This window comes from Triticum aestivum, chromosome 3D, assembly GCF_018294505.1.
Source record: "Triticum aestivum cultivar Chinese Spring chromosome 3D, IWGSC CS RefSeq v2.1, whole genome shotgun sequence".
Taxonomy (NCBI): domain Eukaryota; kingdom Viridiplantae; phylum Streptophyta; class Magnoliopsida; order Poales; family Poaceae; genus Triticum; species Triticum aestivum.
Window position 1 is genome coordinate 36,310,743 of NC_057802.1, and position 21,396 is coordinate 36,332,138.

Genomic DNA, 21,396 nt, shown 5'->3' on the forward strand with positions numbered 1-21,396 from the left:
TTCCAGACATTTATCGCAGCTTCGACGTGTACTGCGATGCCTCCAGACAAGGTATTGGTTGTGTATTGATGCAAGACGGCAAGGTAGTAGCCTATGCATCACGAAAACTATGACCACATGAGGGAAATTATCCTACTCATGATTTGGAATTGGCTGCAGTGGTTCATGCATTAAAAATTTGGAGACACTATCTCATTGGAAAAAGGTGCCAAATTTTTACCGACCACAAAAGCCTCAAGTACATCTTCACTCAGCCAGATTTAAATCTCCGTCAGCGAAGATGGTTAGAGTTGTTCAAGGATTATGACCTTGGAATAAATTATCATCCAGGCAAGGCCAACGTCGTTGCCGATGCGCTCAGTCGAAAGCCCGTCAGCTTAAATTTCATGTTAAAATCATTGCCTACCGAACTTCAGGAGGAGATCGCTCAGCTCAACTTGGTCATCGTGGATGCTGGCCTCACTAATATTTTGGAAGTTACCCCCACACTTGAGATGGAAATCCGCAAGGCCCAGCCAGATGATGCCAAGCTACAAAAACATGCAAGGCAGCCCCCAGATTTCTTCAAGGACAACTTCGGTACCCTCCGATTCCGTGGACGAATTTGTGTACCAAATCAACAGGACTTGAAGAGGAAAATCTTGTCAGAAGCACACGAATCCTCGTATTCCATTCATCCGGGAAGTACTAAAATGTATGAAGACCTTAAACAAATATTCTGGTGGAATGGGATGAAGAAAGACATTGCCTATTTTGTAGCCTGTTGCGACATATGCAACAAGGTGAAAGCAGAGCATCAGAAGCCACCCGGACTTCTCCAACCACTGCCAGTTTCACAATGGAAATGGGATGATGTTTGCATGGACTTCATCACCGGATTGCCTAGGACTCAGCGAGGCAAAGACGCAATCTGGGTTATAGTGGACACCCTAACCAAGGTTGCTCATTTCATCCCAGTCAGCACCAGATACAGAGCAAATGAACTGGCGCAACTGTATGTATCCAGAATCTTCAGTCTGCATGGGGTACCCCGGACTATCACTTCCGACCGAGGTTCTTTGTTTACCTCCGCTTTCTGGTCCCGCCTCCATCAAGCCTTGGGGACAGCACTAAAATATAGTACTGCTTACCACCCCCAGACGGACGGTCAGACAGAGCGAGTAAATCAAATACTCGAAGATATGTTGCGATCCTGTGTGCTAGCCAACTGCGCGAACTGGGAAGATTGCTTGCCATACGCCGAGTTCTCGTATAACAACAGTTTCCAGACCAGTCTAAAGATGTCACCCTATGAAGCTCTATATGGTTGTAAGTGCCGCACTCCTCTAAATTGGTCTCAAGCTGGAGATAGCCATATCTTCGGAACCGATCTCATGATGGAAGCCGAGAAACAAGTCAGGGAAATCAGAGACCGACTGCAATTGGCCAAATCCCGTCAGAAGAGTTATTATGATGCAAAGCACCGACAGGTCAGTTTTGAACCCGGTGAACATGTGTACCTCCGAGTCACTCCTATGAAAGGAGTTAAGCGATTTCAGACTCGTGGAAAGCTGGCACCCAGATTCATTGGTCCATTCTCAATTATGTCTCGAGTGGGTATGGTTGCATACCAACTGGAACTACCCCCGGAGTTGTCAGAAATACACAATGTGTTCCATGTTTCGCAATTGAGACGATGCATATCCCTGCCTGAGAAAAGGACTGCAATGGTTGAGATAGAATTGGCAAAGGATTTAACTTATGAAGAAAGACCGTCCAAAATTTTGGATCAAGTGGAAAGGGTCACTCGCAGCAAAGTCAGAAAAATTTTCAAGGTTCAGTGGGAGCATCACACTGAGTCAGAAGCAACTTGGGAGCAGGAAGAGTTCCTTAAGAGTCAGTATCCAGAGTGGTTTTCCCAAGCAACCGAATCTCAAGGATGAGATTCATTCTAAGTGGGGGAGGTTTGTGACAGCCCGGTTTTTTCCCTTTCTTATTTGCTTGAAATTTCATTTGAAAGTTTTTGAAACTTGGAGTTTCTGAATCTTTTCATTTGGACTTAAACACTTGGGCATCCTTGGCTTTCACCCAAGTGTTCACTTCTCTCCCAAACCATCACTTCACTTCTGATCCACCACAAAATAACCTTTGGAATATTTTTCTTAAATGAAAAATATTCATTTTCTCTCAAAAACCCTAAGCCAGATCTGTTTGCTTCAAGGCAACCCTAATTTTTATGGCTCAGAAAATTCTAAGATAATTCACAAATATTCTAGGGACCCTAGGGCACCTCCTGAGCAAAAATATTTCATCACTTTTTGGAATATTTTTGCTACAGAAAATCATTTCTGTTCTGGACAGAAATGGTGGTTTCTACAGCAACTACCATTTTACTTGCTGTATTTGACCTGAACTTTCTTGTGCATCTTTACCTTAGTAACATATAACTAGCCTCCAAAGCACAGCCCCAAACTCCCAGCCATTTGACCACAGTAACATCACAAAGTTACTGACCAGAAACTTACCTGGCTTGTAAAATCTTCTCTACTGCACTTGGATCCAAACCAACCCGTGGTAAACTTCAAAACTACCACGAACAACATGTCAGACATGATTTTTGGACGAAGGCTGGCCTGAGGAGAGAGTTTGCGCGGTGACCACGCGTGTCCACGGTGCCAGGCATGCGTGTCGACGCGCTCTGGGTGACGCCGAGCGCTCTGTTCGAGCGTGCTCGCTTCCCCCGCCTGCCCAACCATGCCAAACCCCGCCACCATCATCGTCTCGACGTCCTTAACTCCTCCCTGTCACTCGCCGACGCCGGAGCTTGCCGCAGCGAGCACGGGCAATGTCCGGCTAGCCCAACAGTGCGGAACGCACTGTGCTCGTTGCCATCCCCTTGATCCTGTGCTTGTCTCCGCTCGCCCACAGTGGCCGCGTGACCACCGTCGCCTTCTCCCCCTCTCACTAACGCCGCTCGTCGCCGGGCGCCATGGACAGGTGTCCACCGGCGGAGCCCGAAGCACCCTCGCCGCTCGCCTATAAATAGAGCCACCCCCAGCCTCCTCGAGCACCATCCAGCACTCACACACACCCCACGATCGAGTAGGAAGCCGTAGCCCGGCCGGGCAGGCCTCGGGCCGCCGTCCCCGAGCTCGAGCTCACCGGCAATCCCCTCTTGTCACCGCGGTAGCTCCAGCCCTCCCAGGCCTGGGCGACCCCTCCAAGACCTCCGCCTCTCTCCGGTGAGGCCATCTCGCCCACTTGGAGCCTCTGGAGTGACCTCTGCTCGCCGTCTTCCTCAACTCCGGCGACCTCCACGTTCTGCCTCCACTTGCGAGCTAGTTTCCGACGCCGTCCGACCACCCCTAGCCACGCTACGGGTACGGGCAGGTGCGCCATCGTCCCCTCTCTCAATCCCTCCCTCTCGTTTGGACCAAGGAGCCCTCGTCGCCGGCGAGAGCTCCGGCGAAGCCGCGGCCCTCTCTGTTTCTCTCTCCCTCTTCCTCCACCTGACTAGCGGGGCCCGCTAGTCTGCCACTCAGTACACGCGCGAAGCGGTACGAGTGGTGGCGCCCCTGGGCTTTACGCCTTCGACGTCACCCCCCGCCCTAGCTGTTTCTTTTTATTCAAATTCATTTATATTCCAGAGAGCTTCAAACAATTTTACCTTTTTAACCATAAGTCCAAATGAGATGATTCTTTTTGCATTGTGTTCTTTGAAAGGAAATCTAACAGCTCACCAAAGATGAGATTTTTCGGAGCTGTTTAGAATTTCTGGTGAATTTCAGAAGTGTTCTTGATATTTTTCTGAGCTGTTTAGAGTAATATGAGTTGTTGACGTTTATGCTTGGTGTGCATATGGATGACGTCGGTCATTTTTATCAATATGTGATGCATGTGTTGTTTTGCATTTCATGGCATGCTATGACACCGGTCATTTTTAGTTAAAAGTTAATCCTGAATATAACTCAACTTGAATATACCGTTGACTGGGTCATGGTGCCGCTGAATCGAGTTTCTTTCCAGTGCAACCACATTTGCCTTGTGGGAAGGCCTTGATTCGGTCCATTGACACGGCCTCTGGTCGGTGCCTCCATCTAGGGAAGATTATGTCGTGTTTGCCCTGGCCCGGTAAGCACACATAATCTTGTGTGCTCGTTGATGAGATTATGGTACCGAGTCCCCGAGTGGGAGTGTTTTGACCACGACGATGGTCGGGGTGTCTTTGGTAGACACGGGGCCACCCAGGACCAGCCCGTTGGGGATTTGGGTCGGAGTGGCCGGGAGAGTGCTGTGGCAATGGAGGGGTTTTGTCGGAATGCCGTTGGTCCACCCGAATGGGAATGCGAGGCCGTGGGTTCCGTGGTGTGGGTATAGTGTGCTACCTCTGCAGAGTGTATAATCTATCGATAGCTGATTCCACGGTCACGAACACCTCGTACTAGGTCCCACCATGAGTCAACGTTTAATAAAAATTGCACACTAAGCTATGAACTTTGCATTGTCAATGGATGGCAGAAAGGCCATCGAGGTATTTGGGACCAAATGATGGTTGTGGTTGCGATCGGTGTAAGGATCACGAGTTGTTCTTGAGAAAGACAACTATGGTGGTGTGTTTGTGGTCCAGAGATGATCACAGTTGGTAAGCTGTCCTGAGGGACGTTCAGGCTTGATCACAGCATGTTGACATATAATGTTGCATTATTAATAATTGGTTAAATATCATGATATTGTTTGTCATTATGATTATGCTTGTTGTGAGCTTGCAAGTACATTCAATGTACTGACCTGGCCTGTCATGCCAGATTTCAGGAAAGTCACGTTGGAAAGGAGCGCTGTTCGAGTCTAGATCGTGTCCACATCAGTGTCCCTGTGATATGGAGCTTCCGCTACGATGTTATTCCGCTGCCACGTAGTTGTTCGAGTCGAGGCCCCTTTATGTTCACTAAATAATGTACATATTGTTCCGCCGCACCGAGTGTGCCGCTTGGCCTCGACCACTGTTGTAATATGAACTCTGTTCCACTAGCATCAATAAAGCGGTTGTTTTCTATACCAATATGTTGTGTGTTGCCAGAAGACATGATCTCTGGGCTGGCAATGCAGGGTAAACCGGTCGCTCTGAGCCGGGGTGCCACATATAAGCTGGCACTTAATACTGACGTGGGGTAAGTGGGCCGCGCTACTGCTACTTAGTAGTAGCGCAGGGTAAATTACCGCGCTACTGGTACAAAGTAGTAGTAGCGCGGGTAAGGTAACTCCGTGCTGCTACTAGGAGCATCTCCAGCCGCGCCCACAACAGCGCCCCCACCCCCCAGGCGATATTTTAGCGCTGGCGGGCGAAAATCGGCCCAGTCGCGCCCCCAGGATATCACTTAGCGTCGGTTTGGGCCGAAATAACAGCCGGCACACCCGAGCCGAACCCAAGCGCCTGGGGACGCCGGCAGTAGCAAAAAGGGGCGTGGGGCCGCTCTGTCGGCGACAGGAGGGCCTTTTCCCGCCGTTTCCTCCTGCTCCCCCGGCTTCCCTCTCATTCTCCATTCCTCCCGCCAATCTCCTCCTCCCCTCCAGCCGGCCACCATGCCGCTGAAGAAGTATGTGGTCCCCCGCGCCGCGACGGGTGCCACCGCCGTCGTCGCCCAGCCGAAGCAGAGGAAGCCAAGGGCGCCGCCGTCCAAGCCCCTGGGCATGTCTAACGCCGACTGGAGGGCAGAAGTTTAGCGCCGGGAGACTGTCACCACCGACCGGCGGAACAGGGCTAACACCAAGAAGGCCCGGGACAGAGCGACGCTCGTGGCTGCGGCGGTGGCAGAGCAGGCTGAGCGCTCGGCAGAACAAGCCGAGGCGGCTCGCGCAGGGATGATGAATCCACCCGGCGGCCACGCCCCGTACGCGCCCTGGAGCCAGCAAAACGTCGGTTCTTCGGCCGGCTTCTCATCATCGCCACAACCCTGGGGCTGCACGCCGTTGCCGGGCTACGTCGATGATGTCTACTACGCAACCTTCTTCTTGTAGACGTTGTTGGGCCTCCAAGTGCAGAGGTTTGTAGGACAGTAGCAAATTTCCCTCAAGTGGATGACCTAAGGTTTATCAATCCATGGGAGGCGTAGGATTAAGATGGTCTCTCTCAAGCAACCCTGCAACCAAATAGCAAAGAGTCTCTTGTGTCCCCAACACACCCAATACAATGGTAAATTGTATAGGTGCACTAGTTCGGCGAAGAGATGGTGATACAAGCGCAATATGGATGGTAGATATAGGTTTTTGTAATCTGAAAATATAAAACAGCAAGGTAACTAATGATAAAAGTGAGCGTAAACGGTATTGCAATGCTAGGAAACAAGGCTAGGGTTCATACTTTCACTAGTGCAAGTTCTCTCAACAATAATAACAAAATTGGATCATATAACTATCCCTCAACATGCAACAAAGAGTCACTCCAAAGTCACTAATAGTGGAGAACAAACGAAGAGATTATTGTAGGGTACGAAACCACCTCAATGTTATCCTTTTTGATCGATCTATTCAAGAGTCCGTAGTAAAATAACACGAAGCTATTCTTTCTGTTCGATCTATCATAGAGTTCGTACTAGAATAACAACTTAAGACACAAATCAACCAAAACCCTAATGTCACCTAGATACTCCAATGTCACCTGAAGTATCCGTGGGTATGATTATACGATATGCATCACACAATCTCAGATTCATCTATTCAACCAACACAAAGAACTTCAAAGAGTGCCCCAAAGTTTCTACCGGAGAGTCAAGACGAAACGTATGCCAACCCCTATGCATAGGTTCATGGGCGGAACCCGCAAGTTGATCACCAAAACATACATCAAGTGGATCACGTGATATCCCATTGTCACCACAGATAAGCACGGCAAGACATACATCAAGTGTTCTCAAATCCTTAAAGACTCAATCCGATAAGATAACTTCAAAAGGAAAACTCAATCCATTACAAGAGAGTAGTGGGGGAGAAACATCATAAGATCCAACTATAATAGCAAAGCTCACGATACATCAAGATCGTACCACCTCAAGAACACGAGAGAGAGAGATCAAACACATAGCTACTGGTACATACCCTCAGCCCCGAGGGTGAACTACTCCCTCCTCGTCATGGAGAGCGCCGGGATGATGAAGATGGCCACCGGTGAGGGATCCCCCCTCCGGCAGGGTGCCGGAACAGGGTCCCGATTGGTTTTTGGTGGCTAGAGAGGCTTGCGGCGGCAGAACTCCCGATCTATTGTGTTTCTCCATGTTTTTAGGGTATATGGATATATATAGGCGAAAGAAGTCGGTCAGGGGAGCCACGAAGGGCCCACGAGGGTGGGGGCGCGCCCAGGGGGCAGGTGCACCTCCCTGCTTCGTGGCCACCTTGAAGCTTCCCTGACTTCAACTCCAAGTCTCCTGGATCATGTTCGTTCCAAAAATCACGCTCCCGAAGGTTTTATTCCATTTGGACTTCGTTTGATATTCCTTTTCTGCGAAACACTAAAACAAGGGAAAAGACAGAAACTGGCACTGGGCTCTGGGTTAATAGGTTAGTCCCAAAAATAACATAAAAGTGCATAGTAAAGCCCATTAAACAGTCAAGATGGATAATATAATAGCATGTGTACTTCATAAATTATAGATATGTTGGAGACGTATCAGCATCCCCAAGCTTAATTCCTGTTCGTCCTCGAGTAGGTAAATGATAAAAGAAATAATTTATGAAGTGTGAATGCTAGAAGGTGCACAAGTTTGATCAATGATAATTTCAATCACCTTTTCTAGCATCATTATATGTCATAACAGTAGCTCAACTCATAAAACTTTTCATGATCAAGTAATAAGCTATTCACATGTTAAAGTATAGATCATAAACTTTCTTGAAAAATAACAAACCGTGTTATTAGTCATCAAACAATTACAATTCATCTTATTTTTAGGAAGAGTCTATGTCAGAGCTTTGATTTAGCAAATCCCACATACTCAACTATCATATAGTCTTCCATGATTGCTACCACTCAAAGCATATTTTTAGAACAAATAGTATTCATCGAACACAGAGAAAGATAGGGGCTTAATGTTTCGCCTCCCAACCTTTTACCTCAAGGGTAATGTCAACAATAATAATTCATGATCAAATATATTTGAATGGCCATATATGCTTAGATCTTTCCATCACATGATGCTTGCCAGCTAAAGAGTAGGTTGGAATCAGAAGGGATACTACTGACTCTTGCATAAAAGTAAAAGATAGGCCCTTCGCAGAGGGTGTGACACCCAAGTTTTTAATTGGATTTTTCAAAAGATTTTATTTGACTTGAGGGAGGTGATTTAAATTTTTCTTCAAAAGAACTCTCCCTTTCAAATATTTTTTTTATGGCAAAAGTTTTATTTGGATTCACCCAAGACCTGTCTTTGGTCTTGGAGGTTCTTGCTTTTTATTTGGACTCAAGACAAAATGCTTTTCACTTGGAAAAATGCCTTTTGAAAATCTCTTTGAAAATTGCACTATGGCTTTTGGAATAATCCGTTGCCACTTTCAACAATTCCTTCTTGCCATGGCCTTAGTGCAAATCCTCTCTCCTAACCCTTCCCTCACCTTTGGATCATGATTTGCATCAAATCCAGCAAGTTGAACCTCCCCATGTGATTATTTCCATTTAAATCTTATTCAAACAAATTTCTGTCTTCTATTCTAGCCATTGGTGTTTTACAAAGGAGCTACACTTTCTGCTTGGATTTTTGTCCCCAAACCAACTCCCCTCCCTAGTCCTTTGAACCCTCAACCAAGATCCATGAAGATCCACTGGTCTTCGGTTCAAAATTTTCAAACTACACTTGCTGCAAGTTTGGACCAGATTTGTCAAATTTGGTGAAATTCATTCAAATCCTTTTCCAAAAATTCCAAGTAAAATCAGGCAGCCTCTGGGTGCATTGAGTGGTCACCTCACCAAGTACCAGCTCCAGAATTTTTTTTCTCATTGCCAAATCTTTCTGTCGAACACCTGCAGTGCATTGTCAAAATCAGGTTCAGAAAGTTCAGAGAACAGTTCAGTGGCTTATTGTCGTTTTCTTCAGAGATGGTTGTCGATCTCGACAGTGCCCCGATGTCGCCTTGCTCCCCGTCCCCTCCCCCTTGTTCCTGCACCGCACGAACGCCTGGCACCTTGCGGACGTCGGCGACGAGCAGCAGAAGGTGCGCCGCCCCATGACCGACGCCAGCGGCGGCTTTGCGGCCGCCAGCGGGAGGCACGGCGCTGACGGCGCCACCCAGCGCCGCCCAAACCACCGGAGCTCGCCGCGTGGCCTTCCACTCCCCCGAACGCGCTGCCACCCTCGTCGTGAACCGCAGGGCGCGGAGCGCGCTCTCTGCCGCCGCCGTGCCCGTGCGGTCACCTCACCGTGGACCGACGCCGTTACGCCAAGACCAGCCGAGGTTAGCAGGGGAATGACACCAGTAACCTCCACTGATGCTGCCTGGCCACTCAAACCTCCTGCCAATCCACTGCATCGCCGTAATCGCTCGCCGGAGATTCTCCGTTCACGGCCACCCCGTCGATCCGCCTATAAATAGAGGCCCCGAGCTTCAACTCGAACCCACACCATCCCTGCACTCCACCTAGAGCACGCCTAGCCACTGGAAGAGCCTCGAGGAGGTCTCCTTCCTCGACTCCGGCCGCCGCGACCCGCCACGGGATCCAGCTCGATTCGCTCCCGTGCGTGCGCCTCCGCCTCCCATCTCTTGCCAGTAGCTTCACTATGCATCTCTCCTTCTGACCCGCGCTTCAATTCGAAGTTTGCAGCCCTCCACCAGAGTTCTCCACCCTCACCCGAGCCGCCGCCCGCCGGAGAAAGTGTCGTCGTCGACGTGGTGCTCCCCGTTGGCCGAGTCCACCACCCACCGACGCGGAAGAAGACGCTGAAGCTCTTGGTACCCTCCGATCCTCCTAACTCGCCGTGGTTCGACGCCGGCGTCCACCACAGTCTTCGGGCGCCGGCGAGCTTTTCAAACCTGACATGTGGGCCCCGCATGTCAGCCTCTGTTCTATTCTTTCGCGAACCGTTTTCTGTCGGCGCCTTCGGGCAAATACGCTTTCCCTCTTGAGTTTGCGCATTTCCAGTCGAACCGTTTTCTGTTTTCTCAGTTAAAACCCTGGGACTTTTCTGTTTCATTACAGATGGGTCCCTGGACAGAAACCTTTATAACTTTTTAATAAAAAGGAATTTTTGAGTGATTCCTTTTCTGACCTTCTTAAATTTTTGTCTAGTTTTTTATGGGATTTATTTGGAAATTTTTTGGAGAAGTTTCTGTGCACGCATTGGTTTTCACGTTAGTGCCCGTTTTCGTGATTGCCGTAGGTTCCGGAAGAGGTGACGGAGCCGCGAACTTCGCCGAGCTAGACTCCGACTTCTCCGAACCAGGCAAGCATGTTTTGAACATTTGATATGACAGGTGTTTGCATGTTTGCTTGAAAGTTTTGTGCGTGGCATATGAGTGTCGGTAAATACCTCGTTGCTTGTAAGGCAACTACCCGCATGTTCCAAAGTTGCGATGATCTCTGATGAGAGATGGCCAAATCATGTGGTGACATGAAGGGCAGCAAGGTGGTACTGTTGTAGCATACCAGCCTTGCGTCATCCGACTTTCTCCGACGTTAACGTGGACGGAGTCACGTTATCGTTCTTTTCCCCCGCATGTTTCATAGTTGCGATGATCTCTGATGAGAGATGGCCTAATCATGTGGTGACATGAAGGGCAGCAAGGTGGTACTGTTGTAGCATACCAGCCTTGCGTCATCCGACTATTTCTGACGCTAACGTGGACGGAGTCACGTTATCGTTCTTTCCCCCTTCCGTGCTACCACATGTTTCATTTGCCAGGATGCGGTTTAGTAAGTTGGTAACCTCTTTCCGTGTACACACCAAACAGAGGGGCCGGGATGATGGTACCTTGGCCCAGGATTAAAGCCAGTCATCCGGTCAGGGGGCATGGGTGTTTCCGGTTGGGACCGAGAGGGGGGGCACCCCCTTAGAGCGCGCGTATAGAAATTTGATCCCATGCTACGCGAGGTTGTAGCCTCCCCGTCTCAAGGTTTTTCTTGAACGTTGCTGAGGGTGATCCCTGGCTTCGGAATGTTGAATTGGGTGTGTACTGGTTAGACGTGTTTCTTCCAAAACACCGTAAACGGAACTAGTCCCTGTGACTACTGAAATCCGTTGGCTGTGGTTAAGTACAAACTCTGCAGAGTCAATTCCTTCCAAGTCATCGTATCCATGATCAAGTAGTGTAATCAGTATATCCATATCTATCCGCGTGAAAAACTTGTCCCCGGTGAACAAGCTCAAGTGGTAAATCCAGTTAAATTATTATTCCTGTGGATGGACTAACTTTATATTTGTCTCGTACTTGTGATAATTTATGTTCCCGAAATATTGTATTATTGAGCTACAATATAAGCCCTTTATGTGACGTCGCGCAGACGTCCGACTGTGGCGTGTTTTTGTTTCTTACATTAAATATAAGCCCTTTAGGTGATGTCGCTCAGACGTCCGACTGTGGCATGTTCGTCTTTTATTTTCTGTTATAAGCCCTTTATGTGATGTCGCTCAGACGTCCGACTGTGGCATTATTATTATTCTTGCAGTTTCCTCTCGAGGAGTCATTCAGACACTCGTTTGGCACCAGCATTATTATTCTTGCAGTTTCCTCTCGAGGAGTCATTCAGACCCTCGTTTGGCACCAGTATTACTATTCTCGGAGTTTCCGCTCGAGGTGTCATTCAGACCCTCGCTTGGCACCAGTATTACTATTCTCGCAGTTTCCGCTCGAGGAGTCATTCAGACCCTCGCTTGGCACCCAGTATTTATTATTTCTATGTCTGATCGCACTGGTTAAATTGTTCTCATGCTTCAAGTTTGCATTTGTTATATCTTTTGTCTGAACTGTCTTGCGAGTACTTTCATAGTACTCACCTGGCTTGTTGATTTGGCCAGATGTTGACGAAGGCGATCTCTTGGATGAAGAGTTTGATAGCTCGTCCGACGCCTAGAGGAGTCCCAGTCAGTCCCGTGCGATCCCGGATATTGGTCACTTGTATTATATACGCTTCCGCCACCCGCAAGAAGTCTCCTCGAGCCTCACTCCGACGCTCGAAGAGCTGTAGTCTTCAGGAGTCATATCACTCGCTTGGCAGTGATATTTCCACCACCGTCATTATCGTGAGTTAGTAGTATGCCACCCTATCCGCCGTCTTGTTTTAGCGGCGTGCATGTAATAAATTGTTGGGCATCCTCCGCTCAACCTTGTATTATATTCAGTACTCCTGGTATTTTTCTTCTGTGACCAAGATATTGTCTACCAGTGAGAAGGAATTCTTCCTTACTGGTTCGTAAAAGGGATTGGTCTATCAATAATTATTTTATTGAAAAACCGGTCGTGACAAGCTTGGTACCAGAGCCTGGCTGACTGTAGGAAGCCACTAGGTGCGATCGCTAATCGGTTATTAGCGTCTTTTGTGCTTTTTCAGCATTTTGCAATTGTAGCTATTTTCTGTTGGTCATCATAAATTTATGACATGACTACTCAAAATTTTTGCCTACTTTTGTAGATGGCTGGCAGCAGCTGTGAGAATCAAGTGTTCACGAACATACCCGAGGGGTTTGTCAAGCTCCTCATCTCCATCACCAAGCTCGCGATCGGGCCAGCAGCTCGCCCGGAGTTCACACTCTATCAGCACAAGCTCAGCGACGACGTGTCTATGCACCAAGCTGTGGTGCAATTCAAGGGAGGACGTTCTGCTGCTCGCCACTTCCGTTTTGTGGGAAGGGCCATGCCTACGGAGAGGCATGCCATGCAGATGGCTGCCCGTGAGGCGATAGCTCGTCTTCGGGACATCCTTCCTACGATGAAGACTCGTCGCTACCGCTACCTCCCATGCCATGTGCCTTACACCAGTCACTATGCATTCGCCTGCCATCGGGGAGAGCGAGATGAAGCCATCGAGATGGTTGTGGAGTATCTCAAGGCTCTGGAGGAGTCTTTCGACAACCTCGTAGACGATCTTGTGGCTGCCCGCATGGACTTAGTCCGGGGCGGTCCTGCCAGCAGGAAGGAGCTTCTCCACACGGCACCGCCTCTGAAATTCGTCTCGTCTTCAGCCTCGTATGCACCGGCCGTTTTGGCCACTGCTCGCCGTCTGCCTACCACTGAAGAGTTCGACCGAGTCATCGCTCCTACTCCAGTCAGAGCCACACCGCCTGCCGCACCCGCTCTGCCGCCCGTCGCTCCCGCACCGTACTCCTGGTATTTTTCTTCTATGACCAAGATATTGTCTACCAGTGAGAAGGAATTCTTCCTTACTGGTCCGTAAAAGGGATTGGTCTATCAATAATTATTTTATTGAAAAAACCGGTCGTGACAGAGGGAAACAGGGATTTGCAGAGGTGCCAGAGCTCGAAGCAAAAACAGAGATGAAAATAATTTTGAGAGGTATGCTTTCATTGTCAACATAACGACCAAGAGTTCCCAATATCTTCCATACTAGATACATTATAGGCGGTTCCCACGCAGAAAGGTAAAAATTTTACTCCCCCTCCACCAACATTCACACTCCACGGCTTGTCCGAAACAACGGGTGCCGTCCAACTATCAACATTCCTGGGGGAGTTTGTTTAAATTATTTGTGATTTTGTTTTTGATCTTTTGATCATAGGACTGGGCATCCCAGTTACCAGCCATTATCTCGTGAATGATGAGCGGAGTCCACTCATCGTGAGAATAACCCACCTAGCATGGAAGGTACTGACAGCCCCTAGTCACTACATGAGCGATTCGGGCATACAAAACAGATTATTATTTGAAGGTTTAGAGTTTGGCACATCCAAATTTACTTGGAACGGCAGGTAAATACCGCATATAGGTAGATATGATGGACACTCATGGAAGAAACTTGGTTCAAGGAATTTGGATGCACAAGCAGTATTCCCGCTTAGTACAGATATTTTGGCTAGCAAAGGATTCTAAATAGCAAGCACCACATGTTAGAGGATCCATAACAATATAACTTCTGTACAAATATACCCAATCATAACTCATTATGTTGTCTTCCTTGTCCAACTTCAACTAATTTGCTCAGGTTTGAAAATAATTAATGGGGCTCACAATCATAGAAGATGTCCAAGATAGTATATTTATATGTGAAATCTCTCTTCCGTCAATATTCTTTCATGAATTGTTCAAGTGACCAATACAATGTTTGCTAACCTTCAATAAATTTACCACCTCTACTTCTTATATGTGAAGGCATTACTCCCCATGGGAAAGGCATATGAAACATATATAATTTCAGATTTATGACATTCAAATCACTCAACCATTTAATCATAGGATATAAGTGAAGCACACGAGTAAATGACAAACTACTCCAAAAAGATATAAGTGAAGATCAAAGAGTAGTTGAATAATTATGCAACTATGTGAAAACTCTCTAACATTTAAGAATTTCAGATCTTGGTATTTTATTCAAACAGCAAGCAAAACAAAATAAAATAAAATAACGCTCCAAGCAAAACACATATCATGTGGTGAATAATAATATAGCTCCAAGTAAAGTTACCGATAGACGAAGACGAAAGAGGGGATGCCATCCGGGGCATCCCTAAGCTTAGGCTTTTGGTTGTCCATGAATATTACCTTGGGGTGCCTTGGGCATCCCCAAGCTTAGGCTCTTGCCACTCCTTATTCCATAGTCCATCGAATCTTTACGCAAAACTTGAAAACTTCACAACACAAAACTTAACAGAAGATCTCGTGAGCTCTGTTAGCGAAAGAAAACAAAACACCACTTCAAGGTACTGTAATGAACTCATTTTTATTTGTATTGGTGTTAAATCTACTGTATTCCAACTTCTCTATGGTTTATAAACTATTTTACTAGCCATAGATTCATTAAAATAAGCAAACAACACACGAAAAACAGAATCTTTCAAAAACAGAACAGTTTGTAGTAATCTGTAACTAGCGCAAACTTCTGGAACTCAAAAAATTATACCAAAATAGGAAGACCTAGATAATTTGATTATTGATCTGCTGCAATTGGAATCAGTATTTTATCACGTTCTGGTGATTTTTAACATTTTTTTTGTGAGCACAAAGTTGCTGGAATTTTCAGCAAGATCAAATAACTATCATCCAAGAAGATCCTATAGGTCTTACTTGACACAAACACTAATTAAAACATAAAACCACATCCAACCAGAGGCTAGATAGATTATTTATTAGTAAACAGGAACAAAAAGCAAAGAACAAAAATAATATTGGGTTGACTCCCAACAAGCGCTAACGTTTAACGCCCCTAGCTAGGCATGATGATTTCAATGATGCTCATATAAAAGATAAGAATTGAAACATAAAGAGAGCATCATGAAGAATATGACTAGCACATTTAAGTCTAACCCACTTCCTATGCATAGGGATTTTGTGAGCAAACAACTTATGGGAACAATAATCAACTAGCATAGGAAGGCAAAACAAACATAACTTTAAAACTTTAAGCACATAGAGAGGAAACTTGATATTATTGCAACTCCTACAAGTATATATTCCTCCCTCATAATAATTTTCAGTAGCATCATGAATGAATTCAAAAATATAACTAGCACCTAAAACATTCTTTTCATGATGCACAAGCATAGAATTTTTATTACTCTCCACATAAGCAAACTTCTTCTCATGACTAGTAGTGGGAGCAAACTCAACAAAATAACTATCATGTGATTGAAAATTAAGATCAAGATGACAAGTTTCATGGTTATCATTATTATTTAAAGCATACGTGTCATCACAATAATCATCATAGATAGGAGGCATGCTTTCATCATAGTAAATTTGCTCATCAAAGCTTGGGGGACAAAAAATATCATCTTCATCAAACATAGCTTCCCCAAGATTGTGGCTTTGCATATCATTAGCATCATGGGTATTCAAAGAATTCATACTAACAACATTGCAATCATGCTCATCATTCACATATTTTATGCCAAGCATTCTACGTAATTCTTCTTCTAACACTTTGGCAGAATTTTCCTTTCCATCATACTCACGAAAGATATTAAAAAGATGAAGCGTATGAGGCAAACTCAATTCCATTTTTTTAGTTTTCTTTTATATAATAAACTAGTGATAAAACAAGAAACAAAAAGATTCGATTGCAAGATCTAAAGATATACCTTAAAGGACTAACCTCCCCGGCAACGGCGCCGGAAAAGAGCTTGATGTCTACTACGCAACCTTCTTCTTGTAGACGTTGTTGGGCCTCCAAGTGCAGAGGTTTGTAGGACAGTAGAAAATTTCCCTCAAGTAGATGACCTAAGGTTTATCAATCCGTGAGAGGCGTAGGATGAAGATGGTCTCTCTCGAGCAACCCTGCAACCAAATAGCAAAGAGTCTCTTGTGTCCCCAACACACCCAATACAATGGTAAATTGTATAGGTGCACTAGTTCGGCGAAGAGATGGTGATACAAGTGCAATATGGATGGTAGATATAGGTTTTTGTAATCTGCAAATATAAAAACAGCAAGGTAACTAATGATAAAAGTGAGCGTAAACGGTATTGCAATGCTAGGAAACAAGGCCTAGGGTTCGTACTTTCACTAGTGCAAGTTCTCTCAACAATAATAACATAATTGGATCATATAACTATCCCTCAACATGCAACAAAGAGTCACTCCAAAGTCACTAATAGCGGAGAACAAACGAAGAGATTACTGTAGGGTACGAAACCACCTCAAAGTTATCCTTTCTGATCGATCTATTCAAGAGTCCGTAGTAAAATAACACGAAGCTATTCTTTCCATTCAATCTATCATAGAGTTCGTACTAGAATAACACCTTAAGACACGAATCAACCAAAACCCTAATGTCACCTAGATACTCCAATGTCACCTCAAGTATCCGTGGCTATGATTACACGATATGCATCACACAATCTCAGATTCATCTATTCAACCAACACAAAGAACTTCAAAGAGTGTGTGACGCCCAGATAATTAAGCTACAGTAATCCCACGCTAATGATGCCACGTCACCACGGTTACTGTTGTTAACCTCGCGATGATTCGAAACCGTTTCAAAATTTAAATTCAAATTAATGTCAATAATAAAAGTTTTCAAAAATTTAAACAAAAATGTTCGGTGGGTGCCAGATATTGCACTGATAATTATTGTGGAGAAAACATATTTTTAGAACATGCCTAACTATTTTAAAATGATGTAAAATAGAAAAGAAAATAAATAAAAAGAAAGAAAATAAATAAAAAGAAAAGAAAATACAAAAGAGAAAACAGAACAAAAAAACAAGAAAAGGAACACCCCTCCCCCCACTGGACCCTGGCCCAACTGGGCCGACTCCTAGGCCCAGCCGGCCGGCCACCCACCACCACCGACACCTTATCCACTCCCCCCCACTCACCACCGACACCTCCACCCACTCCCCCCCGAAATATCCCCCTCCTTTGCCTCCCCCGATCTGGATCGGGAGGAGACCACCGACGCCGCCGCCCAGGCCGCGTCGCCGACCGCCCCGTTGCCGTCGCCGCCCGGAGCTCGCCCTCGCCGGAGCACTCAACCACCGGCCTGCTTCCTCCTCCCCCGCCGGCCTGCTTCCCCCACCTCGACGGCCTGCCTCCTCGTCGCCCGGTCATCGCCGTCAACCGCCTCGCGCCCCGCTGCCAATCCCCCTACGGCCCCAGTGAGCCCCGCCGCGCCCCTCCTCTCTCTCCCTCGCCCCCGCGCTCACCGTGGCCCTCGCGCCCGTTGGCCGCGCCTGGGCTCGCCTCTGGTCACGCCCGCGACCGCGCTCACCGCGCCCCGCGACCACCGCCCGCACCTCCCGACCGCGGGCCGCGCGCGCCACAACCGCGCCGGCCGCGTCGTCGCTCCCCTGGCTCGCATCCCCCCCGCGCGCGCTCGGGCTTCCCCGCTGCTCGCCTCGGGCCTCTGTCGCGGCACCTCCCCTGGTCGCCGCCCGGCTCCCCTCCGCCCCGCCGCGTTTGCTCCGGCCGGCCATGCCCGCCGGGCCGCGCCTACTCCGCCCACCGTTGCCACGGCTCGCCCCCACCGCGCCTCGCCGGCGCGCGCTGGTGCGTCCCCTCGCCCATGGCCTCGGGCATGGGCGCCCACGGCCACGCCCGTAACCCCGCGCGCCCGCTAAGGCCCCTGGCCCAATGACAGCCGGGGCCCACGCACAGAACGAAAAAAAGAAAAAAATGACTTAAAAAAAATAAAATATAATAATAATAAAAATAATAACATAATTAATAAAAATTAATAAATATATAAATAAAACAAATAATAAAAATAAATTTAATTAGTTAATTAATTAATCAACTAAATTAATTAAGTTAATTAATCCTGTTTAAATTAATCTAATTAGTTAGTTAGTTTAATTAAACAGTAGTTAATTAGTTAACAGTCACTAACACGTGGGACCCACCTGTCAGGTTAACCAGGTCAACGGTCAACGTTGATTGCTGACGTCAGCATGACCTCATGCTGATGTCATAAATCCAAATTTCGAATTAAATTAAATAATTAATTAAATTCCAGAAATTAATAAAATCTTTAGAAAATCATATCTTTTAATCCGTAACTCGGATTAAAATATTTTCAACATGAAAGTTGCTCAGAAAGACGAGACGAATCCGGATACGCAGTCCGTTCGTTCACCACACCTACCTAACCTATCGAACTCGCAACTTTCCCACTCCGGTCCGTCTGTCCGAAAACGCAAAACATCGGGAATACTTTCCCGGATGTTCCCCCCTTCGCCGGTACCACCTACTGTCGCGTTAGGACACACCTCGCACTGCTCATTGTCATGTCACGCATCGTCATGTTTATGTTTGCATTGTATTTACTGTTTCTTCCCCCTCTTCTCTCCGGTAGACTACGAGACCGACACTGTTGCTGCCCAGTTCGACTACGGAGTTGACGACCCCTCCTACTTGCCAGAGCAACCAGGCCAGCCCCCCCCCCTTGATCACCAGATATCACCTATTCTCCTCTATACTGCTTGCATTAGAGTAGTGTAGCATGTTACTGCTTTCCGTTAATCCTATACTGATGCATAGCCTATCCTTGCTACTACTGTTGTTACCTTTACCTGCAATCCTACATGCTTAGTATAGGATGCTAGTTTTCCATCAGTGGCCCTACATTCTTGTCCGTCTGCTGTGCTATAATATCGGGCCGTGATCACCTGGGCGGTGATCACGGGTATATACTTATATACTATATACATGACACATGTGATGACTAAAGTCGGGTCGGCTCGTAGGAGTACCCGCAAGTGGATCTTTGTGGCGGAGCGACAGGGCAGGTTGAGACCGCCTAGGTGAGAGGTGGGCCTGGCCCTGGACGGCGTCCGCGGTTTCTTCGACATAACACGCTTAACGAGTTCTTGGTATTTGATCTGAGTCTGGCCATTTGGTCTATACGCACTAACCATCTACGCAGGAGTAGTTATGGGTATCCCGGCGTCGTGGTATCAGCCGAAGCTCTTTTGACGTCAGCGACTGAGTGGCGCGCGCCGCATTGGACCGTAAGCTCGCGCTTGTATTAAGGGGGCTAGGTCTGCTTCCGGCCGCGTACGCAACGTGCAGGTGTGCATAGGGCGATGGGCCCAGACCCCTGCGCGCATAGGTTTAGACCGGCGTGCTGACCTCTCTGTTGAGCCTAGGTGGGGCTGCGACGCGTTGATCTTACGAGGCCGGGCATGACCCAGAAAAGTGTGTCCGGCCAAATGGGATCGAGCGTGTTGGGTTATGTGGTGCACCCCTGCAGGGAAGTTTATCTATTCGAATAGCCGTGTCCCTCGGTAAAAGGACGACCTGGAGTTGTACCTTGACCTTATGACAACTAGAACCGGATACTGAATAAAATACACCCTTCCAAGTGCCAGATACAACCCGGTGATCGCTCTCTAACAGGGCGACGAGGAGGGGATCGCCGGGTAGGATTATGCTATGCGATGCTACTTGGAGGACTTCAATCTACTCTCTTCTACATGCTGCAAGATGGAGATGACCAGAAGTGTAGTCTTCGACAGGAGTAGCTATCCCCCTTTTATTCTGGCATTCTGCAGTTCAGTCCACTGATATGCCCCTTTACACATATACCCATGCATATGTAGTGTAGCTCCTTGCTTGCGAGTACTTTGGATGAGTACTCGCGGTTGCTTCTCTCCCTCTTTTCCTCCTTTCCTTTCTATCTGGTTGTCGCAACCAGATGCTGGAGTCCAGGAGCCAGACGCCACCGTCGACGACGACACCTACGACACTGGAGGTGCCTACTACTACGTGCAGCCCGCTGACGACGACCAGGAGTAGTTAGGAGGATCCCAGGCAGGAGGCCTGCGCCTCGTTCGATCTGTATCCCAGTTTGTGCTAGCCTTCTTAAGGCAAACTTGTTTAACTTATGTCTGTACTCAGATATTGTTGCTTCCGCTGACTCGTCTGTGATCGAGCACTTGTATTCGAGCCCTCGAGGCCCCTGGCTTGTATTATGATGCTTGTATGACTTATTTATGTTTTAGAGTTGTGTTGTGATATCTTCCCGTGAGTCCCTGATCTTGATCGTACACATTTGCGTGCATGATTAGTGTACGGTCAAATCGGGGGCGTCACAAGTTGGTATCAGAGCCGACTGCCTGTAGGAATCCCCCTTTCCACAGTCCTTGGCCGAAGTCGAGTCTAGACATTACAAAACTTTTACTAACATGGCTGTGTGTCTTACGGGCCCACGTCGCCATTGGGTGGTACTAGGATCTTTTACTCCTCGACCTTTACTCTGGGACTCTGAACTCTCTTCTACTCGGGTTAAACGAATTTACTAACTCTAACACTAGGATCCCGTGACCGCATTCACCCCAAAGTTGGATAAGCCATAGTTGTTTCTTAGAATAGTATTTTGAACAATTCACACACTGTCATTTGACTCCTTTGAAACGTCTTTGCTTTCAGATGGAACCCACGAGGCAGGTCGTGCGCCACACGACGGCCATTGGTGCCTCGGGATCACCTGCTGTGCTAGCTGAGATGATGACCTATCTGGGTTATCGCTGGCACCCTGAGTACACCGTCTACGAGGAGTACCAGGACTTTAACCAGGAGCAGTACCGTGCCATCGTCCACCTCTACTCGCGGGAGTATGACTCCACTACGGTGCTGCACACCGCAGATGGTGTTGGTGTGACCATCTATATGGCTGTCCACGATGCTGCCTATGCTGCTCTGACACGTCTTCGTGGAGAGTATCGGGAGTTGGACACCTCCCCTTTCAGGCACATTGCTATCGCATCTGATGTTGGTGCGGAGGGATACTATACTGCTGCCTACTCCACTGTCACCCGAGAGCCC